The 24,924-nt window shown below is 50.3% G+C and overlaps 1 long non-coding RNA gene across 1 annotated transcript; it reads left to right on the top strand.

The window, feature by feature from the left end:
• Positions 1-17,819: 17,819 nt before the first annotated feature.
• On the top strand, positions 17,820-24,057 carry LOC132343962 (uncharacterized). The gene is made up of 4 exons (XR_009493001.1): positions 17,820-18,350; positions 18,493-18,573; positions 23,522-23,634; positions 23,881-24,057. It is a non-coding gene; the product is annotated as an uncharacterized lncRNA (long non-coding RNA).
• The last annotated feature ends 867 nt before the right edge of the window (positions 24,058-24,924 follow it).

The raw sequence follows: 24,924 nt of genomic DNA, 5'->3' as shown, positions 1-24,924 counted from the left end.
TGGCCTTGGTACCACTATCACTGATACAAGCGTGGCCCTCCTGGGGACCAACCCAGCTGCTGTTTGGAGCATCTTTGCCTGCTGGACTGCCCCGGAAGAGATGAAAGGGGGTCCAAGGTGTCAGATTCCTCCAGCGGCTGAGATTAGAGCCCCCACCACATTGAGGGGCAGAAGTCTTGGCTACCCGCCAGCTGGTGACCAGTCTGGGCTGCCCCTGGGAAACAGTGAGAGGCGCAGGCTCCCCTGTCCCCAGTTCCGTTCACTTGCTGCTGGCGGGCGGTGACTTTTGGAAGGACAGGGACACATGGAATGTCTGCAGATCCCAGGTCAACACTGCAACGCCCAACAGCCACCAGTGAGTTCTTTTCTTTTTTTTTTTTTTTTAAGCTTTTGTTTGTGTGCTTGCTTTTGTTGTGGTGTGCCACTCTCAGGCTCGGTAGTTGTAGCCTGTGGACTTAGTTGCCCCCAGAATGTGGAATCTTACTTCCCTGACCAGGGATCGAACCCGTGTCCCCCACATTGGAAGGCAGATTCTTAACCACTGGACCGCCGGGGAAATCCCACCAGTGGCTTCTCAGGTGACAAATTGCGTGGCCTCTTCTTGGGCCTCTCCTCCTCCTCCTCTGTAGAGGTCAGTGGGGCAGCTAGTGCTCCTTCTATTCTGCTACCACCCCCTGCCCTCGACATTCCCCCAGTGCCTACCCTGTGGCAGCCCTGTACCAGCTGGCCTCTGGGATACAGAGAGAACAGGTCTTGCTTCTTACCTGAGGAACTCGGGTGGCAACAGGCAATTTCAGAAGAACAGGTGTGAGAGCCGTGTTTGGCGTACACCAGGAAGAAAGCAACCCTGCCTGGACAGGCCTCTCCTTTCACATCCATGCTGTATCCCTCTCTCCTCCCACTTAATTAATACCAGCGCAGGCGGGCTGACCTCTGACACTCTGAGGTGGGATGGCCCTGCCACCTCCATCCTCACCGCAGCATGGCACAGGGAGTCCGTGAACTCATTTAACTGGAAAAGGAGACTGAAGGTGAGAGTAGTCAGAAGCCAGCCCCAGGCCACACACACACCTTCCACTGAACTCTTTCTCTGTTGTGGTAAGGGTCCCACTCCCTGAGGTCTGGACTCCATTCTCCTTTCTGCTTTCTTTCTGACCCCACCCATGGTCACATCCTCCCACACACTCAGCGGCTGCCTCCCTCATCTGCATCAGAGGCTCTAGCACCCTTCAGACTGGCATCCACTCTTCCTTCTCCACCTGCCAGGCACCTCTACACAGGCATCCTGCCAGCACCTCAGCCCTGCTCTGCCCAAGCCCCACCATCTCTTCCAGAAATCTGACTATTAATGATGCCCCCTGCTCTTGGGTCCCAAGGCATCTCTCCTGCCTCCATCCAGAACTCACAGTGCTCTGCAGCATGACAGAGCCACAGGGGGCAGTGACTCAGAACCTTTTGGTTGCAAGTGACAGAAAATTTCCATTCAAACTGCTTTGGTCAACCACAGACATTTGAGTAGAGCTGGTCTCAGACCCAGCTGAGTCCAGTGCCTCAGATGGCACCATTGGGTCTTACCTTTCAGCTCAGCACTCAGCATGGGGCTTGATTTCACACCTAGGTCCTATGGGATGGCAAAATGGCCTTCAGTTCAGGCCTCCACCCACTAAGGATGAGCAGAAGAGAGAGTGCTTCTTGCCCTGGTAAATCCTACACAAGCCCTGGGTTTTGCCCTCTCTGCACCAATCAGTTTGTGCGCAGTCACTGAGGGTAGGAGGATTCAGTGCTCTCACTGGCCAGGCTGGTCCTGGGCTCCACTGGAACCATATGGACACAGTGGTGTTACTAATAAGGGTTTTAACACACATAGGGGTTCCATGAGCTATGTCCTCTCCATATTTGTGGTGTGCAGGGGAAGGAGAGAAGTGACGGATTTGTTCTGGGGATTTTGGTGGCCATCACTAGGTAAGATTCATACCAAGATACTTTAAGGGTTGAGCTTTAGAATTCACAGTTGAGACTGAGCTGGTTGAGCCTTGATCCTCTAGTGGCTGACTAGGAGATGCATGGTGATAGACAACCCCCCAGATTTCTGTGGTTGACATAATGCAAATTTATTTCTTCCCAAGCTGCATGTTCCATGTAGGGCAGTGGGGTACTCTGCTCCACACAGTGACTTAGGGATCCAAGTGGTTGAAGGTGCCATGGGCACATCGCCACTGTTTCATGTCAAAGGAAAGGAGAGACTGGAGACTCATGCCTGGGCTTTTCACTGGCCTCCCTTTGGGCATGACAGATGTCTCTTCCGCTCATATTTCATTGGCTAGAACAAGTCTCGGCCTCATTGGAAGAGGGTGGGAAACAAATGGTGTATTTGCAGACATGTACTATTGCTATCCCACTCCAGTGTTCTTGCCTGGAGAATCCTAGGGACGGGAAGCCTGGTGGGCTGCCCTCTATGGGGTCGCAAAGAGTCGGACACGACTAAAGCGACACAGCAGCAGCAACTATTGCTATCACATCCACTACTTAGCTGCATGTCCATATGTGAAGTGCATACTCTCTCTGTGTCTCAGTTTCTCCATCTGTTAATTAAGAATTACAATGGGTCCTTTCTCACAAGGCAGTGTCAGGATTCAATCAGTTTCTACATGTAACTATCTCAGAAAAGTGTCAGCATATAGAAATAGCTTGATGAGGGTTAAATAGCATTGAGGGTTCAATAGTATTGATACCTCCTATTCTTAGGATCACAAATACCCTCTTTACCCCCAATAAGAATTAAATGATCAGACATCATTCAATGATATTCTGATCTAAGACAGGAACATAGAACTGAGTAATTTTTGATGAGGAGTTTAATATTTTTGAAGCTCTACTTCATCTTCCTTTAAAATAGATTCCCACTGACCTTTTGGGTCATCCCCCTTGTCTTCCCAACCTTCTCTGCCAACCCCTGGGATTCGTGAGCTGATGAGCATGGGCGTCCTCTGCTCCTTTTCTTCCCATGAGGATGCCTTTGCTCTGCTTCCCTCCTCCTCACTCCCCATCCCCGCTTCTCTGTCCAATTTTTTGCCCTCTCAAGGCTAAGTTCACCCCACTTCCCTGACTCCTCCACCCTCTAGCTTCACTCACCCACATCTCTTGTGACTTTCCTTCAGCCCTCTTCTGGTGTTCTTGTCCACAGTCTGCATTGTCTTCCCTCTGGGGGGTCCAAGTAGAATCTATCTCCCCCATTCCATGAAGGCAAAGGGAGAGCATGTTGCAATTCTCACTCATCTCCCATCACAACCCATCACCAGAGGGAGCAGGGAGAACAGAGGGAGCCGGTGAAACTAGACCAATAGTGAGGCAACCACAGGAGAGGAGGGTGAGGGCTTCTCAGAGGAGATGGACTTACACGAACTCATCAGGCCCTGCAAGGAGTGAAGGGAGGGTCCTGGGGATTAGCCTGCTTCTGCCACTCCATCACCCTTCCTCATCAAATTCCTGGCACCCTTCTCCTCATTCCTGTCCTGGGGCATTTGTGGCAGAAATGCTTTTCCCAAGGTGCTTGCAAGACCGATTCTTCAAGAGTAACCTCCTCTTCAAGCCTTTCCTTGACTGCTCTCTCTCATGTTGCTAGTTCCTTCTTTTTTTTCCTCTCTCTCTCCATTGCCCTGTTTTATTTTTCTTTCTGATATTTCTCTGTTCCCAAAGGTCTTTACTTTTTTTCCTTGCTGTTGTTTGTGGCTCGCACCAGCCCATTTAAACAGGTCTTCCTTCTGCACTTCTGAATTCCAGCAGTTTGGGCAGCCCTGACACATAGTAAGTCATTAATAAATACTTATTGAATGAAGAATAAATGAAGAGCCAAATGAGAGCATCTTGTTTGCTGTGGACCGACACAATAGGCCTGTGGTTCTCCCACCCTCTTTGGTTGGGAAAGACCACTTGGGCCCACATGTGGCTGCAACACAAGACCTCCCCCAGACGATTGCCTTTGGCAAGACCCCAGTGAGGCACTGGGGGCCAGTGGGGGCAGTCAGGATATAGGGGGCAGGAGGAAAAGAGGACGACAGAGGATGAGATGGCTGGATGGCATCACTGACTCGATGGACGTGAATCTGAGTGAACTCCGGGAGTTGGTGATGGACAGGGAGGCCTGGCGTGCTGCGATTCATGGGATCGCAAAGAGTCGGACACGACTGAGCGACTGAACTGAACTGAACTGAACTTTCATCAAGAGGCATTTTAGTTCCTCTTCACTTTCTGCCATAAGGATGGTGTCATCTGCATATCTGAGGTTATTGATATTTCTCCCAGCAATGTTGATTCCAGCTTGTGCTTCTTCCAGTCCAGCGTTTCTCATGATGTACTCTGCATATAAGTTAAATAAGCAGGGTGACGATATACAGCCTTGACGTACTCCTTTTCCTATTTGGAACCAGTCTGTTGTTCCATGTCCAGTTCTAACTGTTGCTTCCTGACCTGCATAATTCTTCATGCCTGTTTCCCCATCTGTAAAGCAGTGATCATAACAGTACTGACCTCATTTTATGAGGCTTAAGCAAATTCACGTTTGCAAGCACTTGGACCAAATAGTACCTGGTCCCAAGTGAGCGTGATATATAGATGTTGGTCAAATTGAATGGATGCTGGTGAGCAAGTAAGACCCAGCTCTAAAGGCAACTGGAAGCTCTTAGCTATTTCTGGGTCGGATGGTGCATGGATGAAAAGGGTTCTCTACTTTGGTTCAATTGCATCTCTTTGCAGGCTGGCTTGGAGACAGAGGACCTGGGAGTAGGAAGACAATTAGGGGTCCACTGCTGTGGTCCAGGCATGAGATGACTGGTGAAAGGGCTGTCAGTAAGACTGGAGGGGATGAAAATGTGGGCCTGGCAGAGGAAGTGCTCTTAACATCCAGAGACTGGAGAATTGAGGAGTGGGCTGCAGATGGAGGCTGTAGGACGGGCTGATGGGGGGGGAATGTGAGATTGTGGTCAGAGAGGGAAGCTAGAAAAGACTGGTTTGGAGGAAGATGGTGCACTCAGGTGGAGCTGTGCTGTTTTCAAGGCCATGGCAGGCCCACGATGCTAGCTCATCTCCTGGGTTGGAGGAGAGGAATCCTGTGGGGCTGGATTCTGGCTCCTAGAGAGATGTGAGAATGGGGATTTCAGTCTGGTCCTCTGCACACCTGCCTGTGTTAGCAGGAGGCAGGGTAAGCTGGGAAAGGGCAGTAAATATTGAATGAGGCTAGCCTGCACATCCTCTGTGCAGTGTATTGACAGGGCAGTCAGGAAGGGAAGGCCTGCCTGTGCTCACCACTCCCAGACACTGGACAGAGATGGGGCCAGTCCCTCTGGTTACCCATTCCTTTTGTCAGGGAGGGGAGCTCAGCGTCTCCCAACCTTGCCCAAGGCTGATGACACTTACCCTGGATTAGGGTCGAAGCCGGGATCCAGGGATAGTGGTTGAGAAGGATAGCATTTTATTATTGATTTCCATTAGCAGATATTGACTGTGTGCCTGCTTCAGGATCCAGTGAGCACAAGTCAATTATCCATTAACCAGTGGGTTTTGGGGGGTATCTACTGTGTTCCAGGTTCCATTTAAGGCATGGAGCTCAAAGTAAAATGAAATGTTTCATTCCAAAAACTGCATTAGCCTACGTTTTAGTTTTCCCATGTTTAATTATTGATGACAGCAGTTTCAGTGCAGATATCAGAGAACTGTATCCTGCTTTTAGTCATGAAAATCTTGGTATAGCTTGGCTTTTAAATATAATTTATACCCTCTGATCTTCCCCAGAAAGAGTCCTTTGTATTTATTTTTTTTTTAACAAATATTTGTTTTGTTTTGTTCTTTTTATGTGGACCATTTTAAAAGTCTTTATTGAATTTGTTACAGTATTGATTCAGCTTTATGTTTTGGCTTTTTGGCCCCAAAGCATGTAGGATCTTAGCTCTCCAGCCAGGGATCAAGCCTATACCCCATGCATTGGAGGGTGAACTCTTAACCACTGGACTGCCAGGAAAGTCCCAAAGAGTTCTCAGTTGTATGAATAAATATATTTGTGAAATTTTCTTGGGATTCAGTTTTTATTAGCTTCTCAATGTCTTTTTTTTTTTTTAAACAAATATAATTCTGTTTTTGGTTTTGTTTTTTTGGTATGCAGGATCTTAGTTCCCCAGCCAAGAATCAAACCCATGGCCCTCTGCATTGGAAGCTTGGAATCCTAACCACTGGGCTGGCAGGAAATTCCCTCTTTCTTTTTTTATCTCAGAAAAAAATCAAGAAGACAATGAAAAATGATCCATACTCCTACTAGTCGATGACCCCTTACTTCTGCTTATGAAATGCTCATGGAAAATCGTTCCAGTGCTACAGGAAGACATAGAATGAGATGCAAAATGCTCTCATTATCCCTCCCCCTATACCAGTTTCTCCTCCCAAAGGTCTGTGCTATTCATGGCTTCTTATATATCCCTTCAGAAACTATTGACCTCGTTTATCAGCATTATAAATGCATTATGTACATCCTCTTCTCAGAAGGTTCTCTTGGAAGTTAAGAACATTGCTCTCTCTGTCCTTTGATAGATTTATGGTTTCAGTTTGTTGTCGTCCTGTCATATCTGCATTTAAAAATTAACAGTCAGAGGAACTGGATTGCTTAGGCTTCTCTGCCTTGGACTAGCTGGATAACATTAGCAAGTTTCTTTACGTCTCTGAGCATCAGTTTCCTCATCACTGAAAGGAAAGTTCTTGTGGGAATTTGACGATGGTATGAATGCAGAAAGGCCTGGTTAGCCAGTAGTCCTCCTGCAAATGTCAGAGCAGTCCCTCAGTCTCTTCTGGAAGGAGACAGGGCTGCCAGCTCTAAATAAATGTTACGGAGGGGTCTGTCACCAGTTGCCCCTCAGAGTGACCTGTCACTTCATTTCCAAGCTGCAGGAAGAAGAGTGCGGGAGTCTCCTGATGGGAGATGACAGGGTCACATGAATTTCTCACCCTTGGTGTCAGCTTCCACCCAGGTGCCCAATCCATCCCGACTCTGGAGGGCTGGTCCCATCTGTCCTTGATGGAGAAGGAATCCCTGCTAACAGCTGGGACAAGCCCCTAAAATATGGCCTCTGTCACCCTCCTCCTCATCTTTCTCTGATCTCAGGTTTGAAGACCTCTGTGACCCCGGCATCAGGGGGCAAATGGCTCGCAGGAAAGGTCTCCGGCATCCTCCGGGGTCCAGAAGGCGACTTGGCCACTGTCAGCAAAGCTGCATCCTGCCCAGGAAGTCAGAAGGAAGGGCAAGATTCCAGCCCAGCAAGGTGGGAGATGGTGGCAGATGACGGCAGTGGGTGGACGAAGGCCATTTGGTGTGTCATAAGAAGCTTCTGCCGCAGTGTTGAATTCTTGGCAGGTGTTGCTTCCTTGGCCCTCTTAATGGTACACCCACTTTGCAGATGAGGACACTGAGGATTTGAGAGTTGAGCCAAGTTGTTACTCAGTGAGTAAGAGGCACAGCCAGGACTGGATTCTGTGGAGTCCAGAGATTATATTCTGCTCCTGTGCCTGGCATGGATAGATGTGAGAGCGGGGTAGATGTGAGAGCGGGAACCAAACAGGGCCCACAGAACTCAAGACCACAAAGTGGCTGCTCACTCACAGGCCTGGCACACTTCTCCCAGGCTCCACTTTGATCAGTCCTGCTCTGTCTATATCCTCAGTATCCAGAAGAGTATCTGTACAGAGTAGGTGCTCAGGGAGTCTCTGTGGAATGAAGAAGAGAAAGAACAACAAGAGGGACTGACTGACTAGCTAACTAGTCAGTTAACTAGCTAGTCGGCTAACTAGCAGGCCCACCTCATACTCTGAGGCTGACACTCCCTAAACTTGTCTCAGGGCCCAGGGACAAAGCTTATGAGCTTAACACTGAGTCACCAGCCAGATTTGGGAAAGGGGCCCAGACCTTGCTCTATTCCACAGCCCACCTTGCCAGACCTACCTGGAGAGGGGAAAGAGCAGTGCCCAGCCAGGAGAGGGGACGTGTCAGATCTCTCTTTCCTGTGACACATGGAGCCTGGGCTGCTGGAGGACCATGGCCTCCTGCTCACACCTCTCAGATGGCCTGGGGTCAGTGGCCGGGCAGGTCTAGGCAGGGAGGCACTGACGAGAGGGCTGGGGACTGGGAGCTAAGCCACAGGGCACCTCATGACACCTGGCACAGTGCTCCAGCTGGACTCTAGGGGCTGGGGGAGGGAGGAGCTGACAGAAGGTCACAGCAGGGTCAGGCTTGGTTCCCTTGTTCTCAGGGGGTCAGACATTCACAGCCAGGCCTAAGAGCAGCACTCATTAATAAAGTAAGAGCAGTGACTATGGAGCATTGCTTCATTCCACATAGAACACAGGTGCCTTGTGTGTCATTTCCTCATTGAACTCTTGCAACAAACCCAGGAGCCGGGTACTGTTCTATCACTACTGTGCAGATGAGACAATCCTGAACAGTTAGGTTGTATGTGGGATCTGAACCACAGAGCCTGGCTCCAGAGCTCTTGCATATGATCACTGGGGTCCACTGTCATTATCAAGGCCAGACGCCCTTGCAGTCTTTCCCGCAGGGCTGCTGAGAAGGACTCTACAAGCTTCGGGCCCTGCCTGCCTCCACTGTCCAGGTGAGCCACTGTGACCTGTGAATGAGTGGGGGAGAGTGGAGGAAGCCAGCTCTGGGGCGGGGGGTCAGGAAGGGTTCTGGGAGGAAAGGAGCTGATGGAGAATGGGCTGGAGGGGTAACTGGAGGACAGGCATTCAGGGCAGGGAGCAGAGCATGCAGAGGTCCCAAGGTACAGGTTTATTTGGTGAGGCGCCATTCAGTTAGTGAGGGGACTTAAAGAGGAGGAGCTTTGAAGATAAAAGAAGAAGGCTCAGCAGGGCTTCATCACATACCCAGGTCAGGGAGGCCGAGACTGGTTCTTTAGACACACAGCACCAGAGCAAGCTGCTGGCAATAGCTCCAGACCCCAGGATAGGTCTGCACATACATCCCGTCCTGCAACCTCAGAATGACCCCAGGAGATAGGGTCTGGTGTTCTTTCTTTCTGGGCCTCAATGTTTAAGGCCTTGCAGCTTCTTCAGGGCCCTCAGCTTCTTAAGTCCAGCTCTTCTCTGGAGGGGTTAAGTTCAGAGGGGCCGACCTGATGCTGAAGGAGAGAAACCCAGCCATCCCAGTGTTCCCGCTGAGCCTGGGCTTCAGTCAGCCCCTCAGCCAGCCTGATGCAGCCACACACATGACCCCTCTCCCTCCAGAAAGACAAACAGAAGAACAGTTCCAGCTGATGCCCTGTGAGTAGACGTAAGCCGTCCCCACCAAGCCCTGCCTGGGCCGCCCAAACATGAACCGTTGTCCTTTTAAGCCACTAAGTTTCAAATACTTTGTTACTTACAACCCATACTTGAAACAAATGGATCAGGAAGCTGCCCTTGGAGATGCTGAATGGGACTGGAGTGGCCTGGGTGAGCCAGGCAGGTGAATCACTGACTAAGATGCTTCTGTCTTCCTTGGAGAAGTCTTTCCAGGCAGATCAGAACCAGCCTGGCTCACCCAGGCCATTTCAGTCCCTCTACTTTGTTTATGGGCCAATACTTGGCTCAGTTGTGTCAGTTTATTGAGTAAAGACAGAAGGTTTCCAGGGCTGGGGTCCAGGGGGCCTTGTTCTTCCCCCCATCCCCGAGGAGCCTAAGCTACAGATATGCAAACAATGGGGCTTGGTTCAGACTGCCATCTGACTCACACAATCAGTTTTTTCTAAATCAGGCTTACATCCCAAACCAGATGGTGTGTGTCAGTAGCTCAGCTGTGTCCGACTCTTTGTGACCCCATGGGCTTTATTAGCACGCCAGGCTCTTCTGTCCAGGCAAGATTCTCCAGGCAAGAATACTGGAGTGGGTTGCCATGCCCTCCTCCAAGGGATCTTCCTGACCCAGGGATCGAACCAGCATCTTTTGCTTCTCCTGCATTGGCAGATGGATTCTTTACCATCCTTTACCATTCTTTACAGGAAGAGAAACCTGTGGAGCCAAAGTGCCCAGGTCAAAGCTCAGCTCTACCACTTGTTTGCTGTATGGCTTTGGACAATTTGAGTCATCTCTCTGAGCCTCTATTTCCCTATCTGTAAAATGGGGAGAACACCTGACCTTGCGAAGGTTAAGAGCTAAGCTTTGTAAAGAGCCTAACACAGTGTCTGGCATACAAATACCCCTAGACATATCCATATTTCCCTCTCCTTATCTACAAAGAGCGAGAAACTGAAATTCCAATACCACCCCTGAAAGCTCTTCTCTACAGGTCAAACCTGGACTGAACTTCTAGCATCAGGCATTGTTTTTTGTTCTCAGTGCCCAACCGTGGGTCTGCTAGGAAGAGGCTAGTGATGGAGAGAGTCCTACTTCTAGAACTAGAAGGCCTGGGCAGCTCTACCTCCCTGTCTCTGATAGGGAGACCTTGGGCGAGTCATCTGGCCCTCTGTGCAGGGGGGTTATTAGTTCCTGCCCTGGCCTGGCAGTGTTGCTGGGAGGCTCCAAAGAAGATGGACATGGAAGAACTTGGCATTGATACAGCATCAAACATGCATCTTGGAGGCGACCCCATTTTTCGTCCCTTCTGTAGGAATTGGTTTACTAGAGCTGTGCTTTCCGAAATGAAATGAAATTAAAAACCCAGTTCCTCAATCACGCTAGCCACAGTTCAGGTCCTCAGTAGCCATGTAGTGGCTGGTAGCTACCATGTTGGACAGCACACATAGAGAGTATTTCTGTCATTGCAGAAAGTTCCTCTGGAGACCATTTGTGCTACAATTTCTCCAACAGGGCAATCAGTGTGGGAACGAGAAGAAGAGATGGAGATAGAGGAAGTCTGAGCAGAAATGGGTAGGTGGCATGGAATTTTTTGGTTGGTTTGTTTGTTCATTTTAGGCCAAGCTTGCGGCATGTGGATCTTACTTCCCCGACCAGGGACTGAACTTGTGCCCCTTGCATTGGGAGCACAGTTTTAACCGCTAGACCACCAGGAGAGTCCCCGGGTTGTTTCTGGAGACTCGGGGATGGCTACCACCCTCAATCCCCTCCCTGCCAACATCCACGCTGGGCAGCTTCTCCAAAAATGTCACTTTCTTAACATAAGGTCCAGAGGCCTAAAGGCTCTTCCTCCAACAGGAAGTGGACAGAGCCGGCCAGGACCAGGAGGCTGGGTTGAGCACTGAACACTGATTTATTCCCTGGCCTGGCTGCTGGTTGGGTGGGCCTGTAGGCTGGCTGAGCTTCTCTTTCTATCCCCGGAGCAGCCTGTTTGAAAGGGTGTGGCTGGGAATAGGAGTGGCAGTGCCAGGACATTGGCGCCTGGGCCCCGTGCTAAGGGACCAATTAGGCAGTCAGGGCTGCATCCTGTGACCCTGTGCCCATCCTCAGAGGCTTCCCGGGCCCCAGATCATCTCCCCGGTTCTGGCCACTGCGCCGAGAACCCAGCATCCTCAGGGTCACCAGCGCCAGCCGGTGGAGCTTGAGTAACAGGCTCTGTGCCAAGGGAGGTCTGCAGAGCAAGACCCTCAAAGGCTCATCCCATGAGAGGCCCAGCTGGGAGGAGACCCAGGGAACTGACATTTTCAGACTTGCTCTGTAGAGTCCTTCCTGCTCACCCCAAACCAACATACAGACCATACTCATGTATGTACACAGACTCACAGTCATGTACACACAGATTTATCCAGAGATGAGTGCAGGGATGCAAAGCAGACATGCCCTCCTGGACACAAGCACACAGCTGCATTTACATATGTGCACTTCCAGCTACCAGTGGGCCAGAATTCCCCCACATCCCCACAAAGATACTTCCCGTTAACCAGAAGTTTCAAGTGTGTGCTTCTAAACAAAAACAGTCCCAGAGGCCTCCCGGGCCCTCATTGACTATGAATTAAACACCCTGCAGGACCTCAAGCCCCATATCTGGCACACAGGCTAGGGGAGGGGGGCCACCCAGCTGGACATGTGACATCCCTGCTCTCAGCCAGAGGCTCCTTCTGTCTCTAGACAATGAGAGCGTGAGAACAGGGCACCTGGTCCCCGGGGCTCTCCCAGACACACCTGCCTCCCCCTTCTCCCCCTTCTAATCTACACAACAGCTTCGGTTTTCCCACAGAGCTTCCGGGGCCCTCCCCACCCTCCGGAGCAGGCTGGCAGCATGACAGGTGACAAATCAAAAGTCATTCTCTGCTGAACAGGTGTGTATCAGGGCTGGGGGGCAGGGCCGGGGGGCCAGCTGAAGGCCTAGAGGTCTGTGGGGCCCTGGAGGGTGGAGAGGCCCGTGGCTGGAACTCTGTTTTTAGCAGTTCATCAGGGCTCCTGGAAGTGGTGGCAGATTTCCTCCTTTCTCGCAAAGCCAAATTCATTTGCCCCCCTTGGCCTTATGGACTTTAGCCACCTACTTCGGGCCAGGCTTTTTCCTGAGGCCAGCGTTGCACAAGGATTCTCAGGAAAAGACCAGCACCCACCCTTTCTGCCTCTACAGGCAAACCACCCTCACTTTCCACGCCCAAGTTTTCTCTGTCCATCCCCTGCTGACTCCTGCTGCTGCTGCTGCTGCTAAGTCGCTTCAGTAGTGTCGGACTCATTGCGACCCCAGAGACAGCAGCCCACCAGGCTCCCCCGTCCCTGGGATTCTCCAGGCAAGAACACTGGAGTGGGTTGCCATTTCCTTCTCCAATGCGTGAAAGTGAAAAGTGAAAGTGAAGTCGTGCCTGACTCTTAGCGACCCCATGGACTGCCGCCCACCAGGCTCCTCCACCATGGGATTTTCCAGGCAAGAGTGCTGCAGTGGGGTGCCATTGCCTTCTCCGCCTGCTGACTCCTAGGGTCCCCCAAACCCTGATCCTGCAGGACCTGTTACTCCTCAGCTTTTCAACTTATGTGCCTTGAGGTTGGTAGGTTATCAACCGCCTCAAGCCCCATCTCCAGACCCAGTAGGGGTTTAAAATGAAGTCACCCGCCCATCTCTGAAACCACAGGAAATGTCCTTGGGCCAACTCAGAGGATTCAATATTTCTCTGCTTTGTGCCCTCTGAAGATCAACAGAGCATGATTTATTAAATAATAACAGATCACCTAAAATAGCAATTTAAAAATGCTAACAGTTAATATTATTTATGTAGTAATAGTTCACATAAAAATAATAATAGCTGTCAAGAGAAGGTAAGCAATAGTACAAACTCTACAAAGGCAGGGTTTTTTAATCTGTTTTGTTTGCTGATGTGTCCCAATAGCTGAGACCAGTGTTTGGAACTTTGCAGCCATTCAGAAAGTACTTGTTGAATAGAGTCCTTACTACACGCCAGGCACTATCCAAGTGCTTTTCAAGTATTAATTCATTTAACCCTTACAATGTGGTAAAGTGGGTAGTTGCTACTGCTGCTAAGTCACATCAGTCGTGTCCAACTCTGTGCGACCCCATAGATGGCAGCCCACCAGGCTCCCCCGTCCCTGGGATTCTCCAGGCAACAACACTGGAGTGGGTTGCCATTTCCTTCTCCAGTGCATAAAAGTGAAAAGTGAAAGTGAAGTTGCTCAGTCGTGTCTGACTCTTAGCGACCTCATGGACTGCGGCCCACCAGGGTCCTCCGTCCATGGGATTTTCCAGGCAAGAGTACTGGAGTGGGGTGCCGTTGCCTTCTCCGAAGTGGATAGTATTACTCCCATTTTGCAGACAGGGAAACTGAGGTGCAAAGAAACAAAGTAAATTACCCTTTGACCACCATGTTTTACTGCTTCTCTTGATAGAAACTTGTGTTATAGCACTGATGCTCTTTCATTAAACATTTTTTTAACTTAGTTTTTATTTTTGACTGTGCTGGGTCTTAATTGTTTCGTGGGCTTTCTCTAGTTGCAGCAAGCCAGGACCCCTCTTCGTCGCAGTGTGCATTGTGATGGCTTCGCATTGTGATGGCTTCTCTTATTGCAGAGCCCAGGCTCTAGGGCGGGAGGGCTTCAGTCGTGGCACTTGGGCTCAGTATTTGCAGCTCTTGGGATGCAACTCTAGAGCCCAGGCTCATTAGTTGTAGTGCAGAAGCTTAGTTGCTCCACGGTATGTGGGATCTTCCCAGACTAGGGATTGAACATGTGTCTCCTGCAATGGCAGGCAGATTCTTTACCACTAAGCCACCAGGAAAGCCCCATTAAGCATTTTTGTTTCATTTCTTTAATAATAATTATTGATACTTGTCTCTCCCACTAGACTTCCACATGTCTTAAACACAGACAATGATTCAGAAATTAGTGGAAGGGACTTCCCTGGTGGTTCAATGGCTGGGACTCTGAGCTACCCAATGTAGGGGCTCCAGGTTCGTTCCCTGATCAGGGAACTAGATCCCACATGCCACAACTAAAGATCCTGCATGCTGCAACAAAGATCTGGTACAGCCAAATAAATAAATAAATATTTTAAAAAGTTGATAGAAGGGATAAATGGAGTTTCTTTTCATCTCACTATATATGTCTTTCACCAAATGTTTTGGAAGTGATTGGGGGTGAGGAGAAGAGGTGGGGGAAGGAACCAAGGAGTCAGCACCTAAAAGCACAGACTCTAGAGTCCAAATGGCTGTTGGAATCCCCATTTCTACCCCTTTCTAGCTATGTGACTCTGGGCAAGTTGCTCAAACTCTTGTGGCCTCAGTTTCATCATCAGTTAAATGGGCATAATAATAGCCTTTACCTTCTAGAGTTGTTGTGAGAATTAAATGAGATAATGCTTGCTCAGTGCTTGGCACATAGTAAGGGCTCCATAAATGGCGGTTATTATCACTGTTAATGTGATGTTGGTGTGACTTCTGCTTGCCTCGTATCTGATGCGGAGTCAAAGCCTCCTATTAGTTCTTCCACAGGCCATACCAGTGGCTTCTTGGCAGGCGCCCGGAGCAGGTGTGACCCACTCCTCCCCATCTGTCAGGGTGAATCCTCTGCTGGTTCCGGTCTGAGCTTACAACCTACTTATTAGGTTAATTAGACGTGACACCTTTCCAAAGATACCCTGGCTCCAAAGCCAGCCCTAACATCTGGTGAAGCGTGCAGCTTGCCAAGGATTGGGGAATGACAAGTTCTCACCAGCCTTCCGTTGGAGCCAGTGGAGTGGGGCGAGGGGGAGGGTTTGGAGAACCAGCCCTTTCCTCTCATTTGGTTGTTGGCTGGCTCCTACATGTTCTCTGGGTAGGACTGCCAGATAAAAGTACAGGATGTCCAGCTCAATTTGAAATTCAGATAAGTGCCAAGTTTATTTCTGAGTGTAAGTAAGTTCCATATAGTGCCTGGGACTTTATATTAAACAATATTTTAATGTTTATCTGAAATTGAAATTAAATGGTATCTTTTTTTCTCCTGAATCTGGCAATCTTAGCTCCGGGGCAAACAGAGGAGCTGAGGAGGAGAGAAGGCCCTGGTGTTTGAAGGAGCAGAAGCAGAATTTGCTGGGGCTTAGCTTCCCACAGCCCTGGCACCAGGCCTCCTGGGTCCGAGGCGAAGCTGCCTGGGGACTGCCTGGGGACTTCCTGGGGACCTACTGGAGCTCACTCCCGGAGGAAGCCTCAGAAGGAGGAGCAGGGCACCACTGCCAACTCCGAGTTGTTTGCACATCCTTGGCTCCCTGGGGCACAGGCCCCTTTCCTGGTTAACATCCTGGCTGGGAGGACCAAGAACAACAGCGTTTGTCCCCTGAGAGGCATTGAGGCCCAGTCCCAGGAGCTCTGCTGGTGGGGATAGGCCTCCAAGGCCCAAGTGTTGCAAGGCCTGGAAAGCCCATCAGCCATGTTACCAGAGGGTCCCCGACATGGTCAGAGGCTTGTCCAGTGTCACATGGGGAGTTGTAAACCTAGAAGGTGGTCCCTGGACATCTCATTTCCATTCCTCCATGACTATGTGGCTACTACTCTGTACCTGTCAGAAGGGGAACAGTGATAGTCAGAACAAGTTTGATCCTCAAGCTCAACAGGCCTCGAACTAGACCCTTAATTCCCTTTCCAACCTGTTCCTTGACCTGGCACCACAGCTCAGTACGTGGCACCCCACCCACCTGGCTTTGCAAACTAGAAACTCAAGCATCACCCTGGGCACCCTCACTCTTCCCGTTTCCTGTAACCGCTGAGCCCTGTTGACGCCAGTTCCTCTGGAGCTCTTGAATTCACCTACCTACTTCCACTGATGCTACCACCTGCGTCCAGGCGGCCGTCATCTCCCACCCAGACTGTACATCATCTCGCAACTGGTCTCCCTGCCTCCACGCCCCTGTCTACAATTCATTCTGTGCCTTGCAGCAGGTGAAACACAAATCTGTTCATGTCAATATCTAATTGTCCCCCTCACAAATCCATCATTGGCTTCTTACTACTTTTAGGATCAAATTGGCTTCCTTGGGAATTCACTGGTGGTCCAGTGTTTAGGACTCCAAGCTTTCAGTGCTGAGGGCCTGGGTTCAATCCCTGGTCAGGGAACTAAGATCCCACAAACCATCCGGTGCAGTCAAGAAAAACAATATTTTAAAAAGTGGCTTCCTTAACATGGTTTACAAACTTCGGTGTGATCTAGCCCTGTCTGTCTTCCCACCTCCCATGGGTATCCCTCCATCCACAATGCAGTGGACTTGAACTTCCCTCATGCCTTCCATGAACCAAGCTCTGCCTCACTTTGAGGCTTTGCACATGTCTGACTTGGAGCTTCCCAGGTGGCACTAGTGGTAAAGAACCCGCCTGCCAATTTGGGAGACGTAAGAAATGGCTAGAGAATCCCCATGGGCAGAGGAACCTGTTGGATTACCGTCCATATGGTCGAAAAGAGTCGGACACAACTGAGCACACACCCACACGTGTGGCTGACTCACTCATCTCTCTCTGCCTCCCACTGGCCAACCCCCACTGTCCTGCCTATCCATCAGACCTCCACATAAGTTGTACCTTCCCCAGAAGACCTCCCTCATCCTTGCCAGACTTCAGCAGTTGAGGCAGGGGCTTCTCCGGGGCACCCCTCTAACACCCTATATTACAATAATTAGGAATTATTACTAGTCTGTCTTCACCACTAGCCCATGGGCCCTGTGAAGGGAGGAGCCAAGTCTAGCCTATTCCCTACTGTGCCTACAGTAACCAGTGCGATGCTGGGCACACAGAAAGGGCTCACTAAGATTTGCAGTCATTATTATAAGTGTCTGGGTAATGTGAGGCTGCAAGAATTAGGAGGAGAAAGGAGAGGAAAGGAGGGGCCAGTCCAGCAGTTTTTCAATTCTAGCCACGCGACAGAACTACATGGGTTGCTTTACAGAAATATCAATGCTTGGGCACCATCCTAGAGGCTCTGATTTTTTTGATATGATATGGGCCCAAGCCTGGGTATTTCTCAAACCTCCTCAGATAGTCTACTGTGCAGCTGGATTGAGAGGCCTGGGGTGAGCTCTAAGTCAGAGCTCATGGTCTCAGCTCAGTAAATTCTTGCTGACTGGTGTCTGCTTCTATTTCTAAGCGGGGAGGGGAACAGACATTTACTTCTGTCCCCAGCTTCCCTTCCTTGGAGAACGACTTTCCCCTCTGCCCACTCTACCAGCACTCTGCACACCCCCACAAGATGCCCGTCTGGCCGTCCCCACTGGCTCTGTTGGGGAGACAGCCAGCTTCAGAGTAAGGACAGGGGCTGGGGTCTAGCCCAGAGGCTGGGTCCTTGGTCTTCTGCTGGAGTGGCCCCAGAGTTCAGTTGGCTTAACAAATATTTGCTGAGCACCCAGGCTTGGTCAGGTACTTTGCCAATGGCTGGGAGACAGTTACTGAGTTTGGCTGCTGATCAGCCCTGTATCCAGCTCTGGGCTGGGGCTCAAAGAAAGACTGGTTTGGGGAGTGGGAGTGGCACTGGCCATCAGCATCATTAATCCCCAGATCCAACTCCATTGTCACCTAAGCAAAGGGGGAGGTGTGGATATCATGTCCCCACCCCAGATGGCCTCCATGTTTACTGTGACCCAGTGTGACCAGAGCTCTTGCATCAGAATCCCTTGGGAAGCTTGTTAAAAACACAGGTTCCTGGACCTCACCCAGGGTGGGGGGTGATTCAGACAGTCTGGGGTGAGCCTAGTACTCTGCATTTCCAGCAGTCTCCCTGAGGGATTCCAATGCAACAGGTCACTGGCGATTCCAATATGTAGCTGCCTTTAAGAACCACAACCATCTCGTTTCCCCAGGTGGACTTAGACATGCTGGGAGGAAGGCGGTGCAGGAACAGCATAGTGGTTCCTGGGCTCCCCCCGGCCACCCCAGGCTGTAACTGACTTGGTTCATGGTCATCACTCCCCACCGTTCTCCAAACAGGTAGTAAAGGCACTGAGCTACGCGATTTGCTTAGTCCTCACCCCAACCAGGAAAAGCTGGTGTTATTCCCGTTAATAGACCAGAAAGTTACTTCCCTAAGGTCATAGAGCCAAGTAACTGTGCTAAGGTTCTGTCTTTCAAGTTGCTCATTGACCCTGGGAGAGACTAATTTGTGCAAACCACCGGCAGCCCTGGGCTGAGTGAAATGGATGGACCCAGGGAGGTAAGTGCAGAGCTCTCAGCAAGTGCCAAGAAAGGAGCAACGATCATCTCCTGGGGAATGGCGGGGGGGGGGGCCTCCGAAGGAGGTGGTGGCATTTGAGCTGGACCTTAGTAGATTAATTCAGTTTTGACATTCAGAGGAGGGGAATGAGTACCAGGCTGAGGATATAGCACAAGTGAAGTCAGGGAGGTGGGAAAAGAGATACTAAAAACAGCAGGTGATCAATGCAGTGTAGGGTGCAGGGAGGGACATGGGAGTGATGGCACCAGGCAGGTCAGCCCAGGCTTTTCACTTGCTGGGCCCTGGGAAACGGCCAGAAAGGTATGAGAAGGGAAATTACAAGGCCCACCTGGCTTTAGGAAGATAACTCTGGGGCCTGCAGGCTGGGTGGAAATGGTGAGATGCTCTGCTTCTCAGATCAGTTTGTTCATCTCTAAAGTGGGGAGGATTGCCCTCCCGAACACCTGTCCCAGGATTGTTGTGACGATGGAAGAAAATAAAAGGTGGGAAAGGGTGTTGGTGAGACCCATGGGGACAGAGGGAGAACCAGAATTAGGATTTGGGGACCGTGTGCGCATTGGTATACCTTGGCTGGAGGCCCCAGTGGCATGGTTACAGAAACAGGGACATCCAGAGAACATACAGGAGAAGCATTGGAGGTGGCAGGTGCCACCTGAACCCATATTTGGGAATGGGGAGGGACAGAGAGCAACATCAAAGCCTAATCTGAAGCAGAACAGTGAACTGACTTGTTTTTCCTTGTGAACGGGGCCCAGAGGACAGGTTTTGGTTTCCTAGAGAATTTCGAGGGTGGCTGCCCTTAGCCAACATCTCATGAAGGTTTTGACCAGCTGCCTCTTCTCTAGTGTGTAGATAACTGTGGGAGACACTGCAGCCAGAAGGGCTCTGGCCCCTGTGAGAGGGACATGAGTGCGACCCAGTCCAGAGGGGCCTCTGAGGAAGGGCAGCTGGCCTTGCTGACTGAGCAGGAATGTCTTCTGCCACTCCCCTGAGAACCACCACCACTCACCTTACCCCTCACCCCACTTCAGCCCCGCAGCCTCAGTCATTCTTCCAGCCCATCTCCACGGGGACCAGCACTTAGCTCAGGTTAGCATTGTGAAGCCTCACAGCTCTTAGAACTGAGCCTTTCAGTCCTAAAATTCCCGACGAGGAAAGTGAGCCTCAAGGAGTCCACACAGCTAGGATGCAGAAAAGCTGAGAAATTCAAACCCAGGACTGGGATGCTAAGGACTGGGCTTCCCCCTGCTGCACCACATATCTCTCAGACAGGAGCCGAGGTGTCCTTTACAGAATAAATATCTGGTAGTCAAACCATAGCAAGCTAGTGATAGAAGGGCAAGGTGGGAGTTGGTAAGCTCACTGGAAGATCTTCCTGGAGGAGGCCTTGTAATTCTGGAGGAGGGAACAAGGTCTGGAGGCCTTGGCCTCTCTGGGCCCAAACTCTGAGCTCACTCAGTTCCCTTGGAGGCAGAGGGCTGTCTTTCCAGAGAGACACAGCCCTGAGCCAGGCCTGGAATTCCTTCTAGGTCTGTGGGCGTTTGACCTTCAGGAGCCTGGAAGAGCACGCACAGTCTTCAGACCTTTGATGTCTACATACAGACTGTTGCCACATTCATGTCCTGGATCCTCTTGGGCCACAACATCCGGGGTATCCAGTGTGTGGGCCTAACTCCCCAGGGATGGTTGAGTTCAGCGATTCCCATCATTCAATGACACACTGGCTTCATGGTGGAAACTTTCTTAGTGGGTGGAGAGATCACACCTTTATTTTATGTTTATGTAACCCAAGGCCCCACTCTCAGTCATTTCCCCCAACAAAGGGCTAAAGATCTCAGGGGAGCATGACCTTGTCTTGTAATAACCACACTTTCTTTTCTTGTTCTCCTTTGGTTCTTCTTTTTTTGAACTCTCCTACCTTCTCATAACCTCACCGGTTTCAAGTAACGTAGCCATTCTAATGACCTCTCCTCAAAAGCCACAATCTTAGTTCAGGCCCCATCAACTTTTCTGTGACTGAGCAAACAATCCCAGTCTCCTCTTCATCACAGCCTATTCATGGCTATCCCAACCCCATCCGGGATCAGAACTCTCCTTCTTGCTTTTGCTTTGGATTTTATTTATTTATTTAATGTTTGCACATGAACATCATCATCAGAGCATCAGAGATCTCTACAGAGTTCGTCATGAACAACTGCAGCCCTGATCCATCTCCAAGGGTAACCACTTTAACTCTTGAAACTGATTCTCTGGAATGTTCACTTTCATGTCTCTAAATAGCATTTCACACGGGTTCCTCACCATCTTCGCTTGCAGCTTTAGGAATAATTTGTTGATTTCTTGCCCTGGGAGATGAGGAATTCTATCCCCTCCTGCATGCATCATATTCTTTCCCTTGCCACTGTCTTTCCAATACAGTAATAGATGATGATTTTGGTTATTTCATTATTTACTGTTGCACTTGTACAACTGTGTAAACACTCTGCCTAGTGGAACCACATGTTGGGCTAGATTACTTTTTTTCCACGTTTCCTTGAAATTTGGGTCATTACCAGCTCATGGGCTGTTTTAGGCATCACAGCTTAGTCATCATTTGGCTCAACTGACCCTAGACACTGACATTATGAATCCAAACCCTCAGTTTCTTTTTGTGAAACATCTGCAGTCAGGCTAAATAGAGAGTTTACCAGCAAGACATGTTAAAAAAAAAATCACTGGTGTCTATTTGCTTTATGTGTCACTAAAAGACCACTGAATGAGGTAGATTCCAGAGTCAAGAGTGTGTGGGTTTGGATTCAGTATCTGCCCTCTGTGGCTATGAGACCTTTCAACAAATTACATATTCTCTCTGAGCTTCAGTTTCTCTTCTTGTAAAATGAAATTAAAAGGTGAAACCACCTACTTCATAGGGTTCTAGGATAAAATGAGAGGATACCTGTAACCAAGGCTTCTCTAGTGGCTCAGTGGTAAAAAATCCACCTGCAATGCAGGAAACTCGGGTTGGGTCCCTGGGTCAGGAAAATCCCCTGGAAAAGAAAATGGCAACTCACACCAGTATTCTTGCCTGGAAAATCCCATGGGCAGGACGGCCTGGCGGGCTTCAGTCTATGGGCTCACAAAAGAGTTGGGCACAACTTAGCGACTAAACAACAACAACCTGTAATGTACTTTGTACAAGAAAAGCATTATAAACGGTGAGCATTAATATTACCACTGGGTTAATTGTTAGTGGGAATCCCAGAATAAAAAAGTAGCATGATTCAGGGACTTCCCTGGCAGTCCAGTGGTTAGGACCCCATGCTGCCAGTGCAAGGGACATGGGTTTGATCCTTGGTTGGGGAACAAGGATCCCAAATGGCACAGCCAAAAAAAAAAAAAGAAAGAAAGAAACAGCATGCTTCAAAAATACCAGCACTAGCAGAGTGATGCATGGTCACGTGCCTTGTTTTCAGAAGAGTCCGCTTTCCTGCACCACCTTCTCTGAGGAGCACAGGCCTGAGTGCTGTGTGGGGCTCCAGCCAGGTGCTGGAAGATGCAGGTGTAGACTGGTAGGATCCTGGTTCATGGGGAAAATAAAATGGTCTTTTCCTGCTCTCATTTTCATGGCCCCCACTTCACTCTCTTGGGTGGTAGTGGGGGCATTGCCAGCAACAGGGACTTGTCATGTTAGTACCCCTCCCTCTGGTTGCTCCTAGGAGAAGGATGACTGACCCCCTCCACCTCCTTTCGTGTTTATTGGAGGTGGTATGTTAAATTAGCTCTAGCTTGTGCTAATTTTAAGAAATTCACACATAAAAGCATAGAAGAGAAAAATATCTTTTTTCCCTCCTAGAGGTAACTGCTGTTAGCAGTTTGTCGTGTACTCCTCCAGGATTTTATTTTCTGTGCTTCAAAATGTGTGTGGGTGTGGAGACTTGGTTGATTTACTATATTCAGTTATGTATTACAGGCATATATAGTAATAAAATGAGATCACGCCACACATTCAATTCTGCTGCTTGCTTTTTTAAGTGATACTGTTTCACGAGGCACTTTCCAGGTTGATCTAGGTACGATTCACAGCACACTGTGGACGTTTTGGGGGGTCGCTTCCCGTTTTTTACCCAGACAAGCGGTTTTGTGATGAGCATGCTCTTGGGTATACCTGTGCGTGTTTGCGCTGGTGTTCTACAGAGCAGAGTCCTAGAAAGTAGGTTTCTACAAAGTGAAGGTGAAAGTGGTTCAGGAGTGACTCATCCGAGAGCTCTCTGACCCCTTAGCTCCTTGGAAGACCACACTCTCCAGCTCCTCTTCCTCCTGCCCTACCTCCCTCCACCAACCCACCTCTCCTTTCAGAAGAGTCTCATCTGGGCCAGGCTGAGGCAACTGGAGTGTCTCATGTGTGTGGCTGAAAACATGTCAGCACCTTTGCTATCCATTCTCATGGAAAACAGAAGGGCTTCAACCGTTTGGGATGTAGGAGCTCAACCTTGCTTCACCCTCTGCCCGAGCCTGTATGGTGCCTCCACCACTTGCACAACTGCTTGCAGCGCTTCCCAGTCGTCCAGTGGTGAAGAACCCACCTGCTAATGCAGGGGACACAGGTTCGATCCCTGGTCCGGGGAGATTCCACATGCCTCGGAGCAACTAAGACCATGGGCCACAACTACTGAGCCTGCTGCAGATACTGAAGCCCGTGTGCCGAGAGCCCATGCTCTGCAACAAGAGGAACCCCTGCAGTAAGAAGCCTGAGTACCCTGGAGCCTGTGATCCACAATGAGAGAAGCCTGTGAGCCGTAACGAAGAGTAGCCCCCGCTCGCCAAAGCTAGGGAAAGCCCGTGCACAGTAATGAAGACCCAGGGCAACTGAAAATAAATAAATAATAAATTTAAAAAACTGCTTGCAGATCAGAAATGACTATTTTTCCTACCTTTGGTCTTTCCACAGAGCAACTGGTTTCATAAGATAAAGAAACTGAACCCCACCGAGGAAGCGGCCCTCCTTCCCTGGCCCTGCCCCTGGCCTCTGGGTCAGAATCTAGGCCTCTGGACACAGCAGAGGTGAGGGTGGGGAGCTCTACAGGGGTGGGGACGGAGGGAGTGGGAGGTGGAAATGGGTTGTGGAGGTGGAGGAGGGGAGCTCTATACCAGGACTTTCCCCAGGTCACCCCATTTAGTGCCATTTGGGGGCCCATGACGGGGGACAGCGTGGTTCCCATTTCCCAGGCGAGGAAACCGAGACAGAGCTGGGCGTGAAACTAGAGCTCTCACACTCTCAAACCTCCCCTGCCCTTCCTCTTCTCTCAGACTTCAAATCTGAGCCCTGGACTACATTGCTCAGGTTTGAGGACTCAGGTAGCTAGCAGCCCTTCTTCCAGGTGTTTCCGTCCTGCAGAATATGTTTCCGATGATGACACAGACTCCAGTCCCAGGTGAGCCCAAACCCAAGGTGTCCCAGGCTGGCTGCTGGAGGCCTTGTCTCCCCTGCACACCCCTCTACACCCCTACAGGATCAGAATTGGGGGGCCCCAGCCTCTTCACTCCTTGGTGGTGACCTGGTGACGTTTCAAGTAGGATTTGAGTGGTGGGAAGAGCCCCATTTCCTCCCTGCCCCTCCCTTGGCCGCAGGTTGTCCGGCTCCTCTTGGGGAACCTGCCTGGAGGGCAGGGAGCCTTGGGAACATCCACCTGGGCTCCCTGAACCTGCCCTCTGCTCCTTGGAAGCTGGGGCTCCTGGGGCAGGGCCTTCCTCCCTGGGCCTCCAACCTCCCGATAAAACAGCAGCTCCGGTTGCTGGGCACTGTCAACAAAACACTCCCCACAGGCCCAGCCCTCGCTGGGGATTGAGAACAATGGCCTCCTAGGGAGAGGCCCCATTTCCCAAGCCTGGCTCAGAGGGAGAAGTTGGCAGGTGGCTCCCGCTGCCTAGGCGTTTGGAGCAATTGTCAGAAAATGTGGTCTCTTCCTCAGGCCTGCCTGCCGCTGTTCTCTCAGGCTTTCAGAAGGGTATTCAGATGGAATAAGAGCCCCCTCTGAACCAGTTTGCTCAAGCACCCACAGGAGCCCTCCAAAGGGCAGGGAGGGTCCAGTGGCCCCAGCTCCAAAGCCCAGCTGCTCACCCCTCTGCCTGTCTGATTGGGGTACAATCCCCACCATCTCAGACAGGCAGGGGCTCCTCAGCAGCCCTAAGGCATCCTCTCCACTCCTTCCCCAGGCCTGTTCTGTAGTTTTATTATCTTCAGTACTTTCTTTTTCCTGATAACAAAAGCAGGACTGGCTGATTATTAAAAAATACTACAGACATATCTAAAGTGGAGGGTGAAAGCCATCCCAGCCCCGATAGATTGTATGG

The sequence above is a fragment of the Bos taurus genome, chromosome 26 (assembly GCF_002263795.3).
Source record: "Bos taurus isolate L1 Dominette 01449 registration number 42190680 breed Hereford chromosome 26, ARS-UCD2.0, whole genome shotgun sequence".
Lineage (NCBI taxonomy): Eukaryota > Metazoa > Chordata > Mammalia > Artiodactyla > Bovidae > Bos > Bos taurus.
Note: the sequence above shows the minus strand (reverse complement) of the source record. Positions and strands in the feature narration are given on the sequence as shown.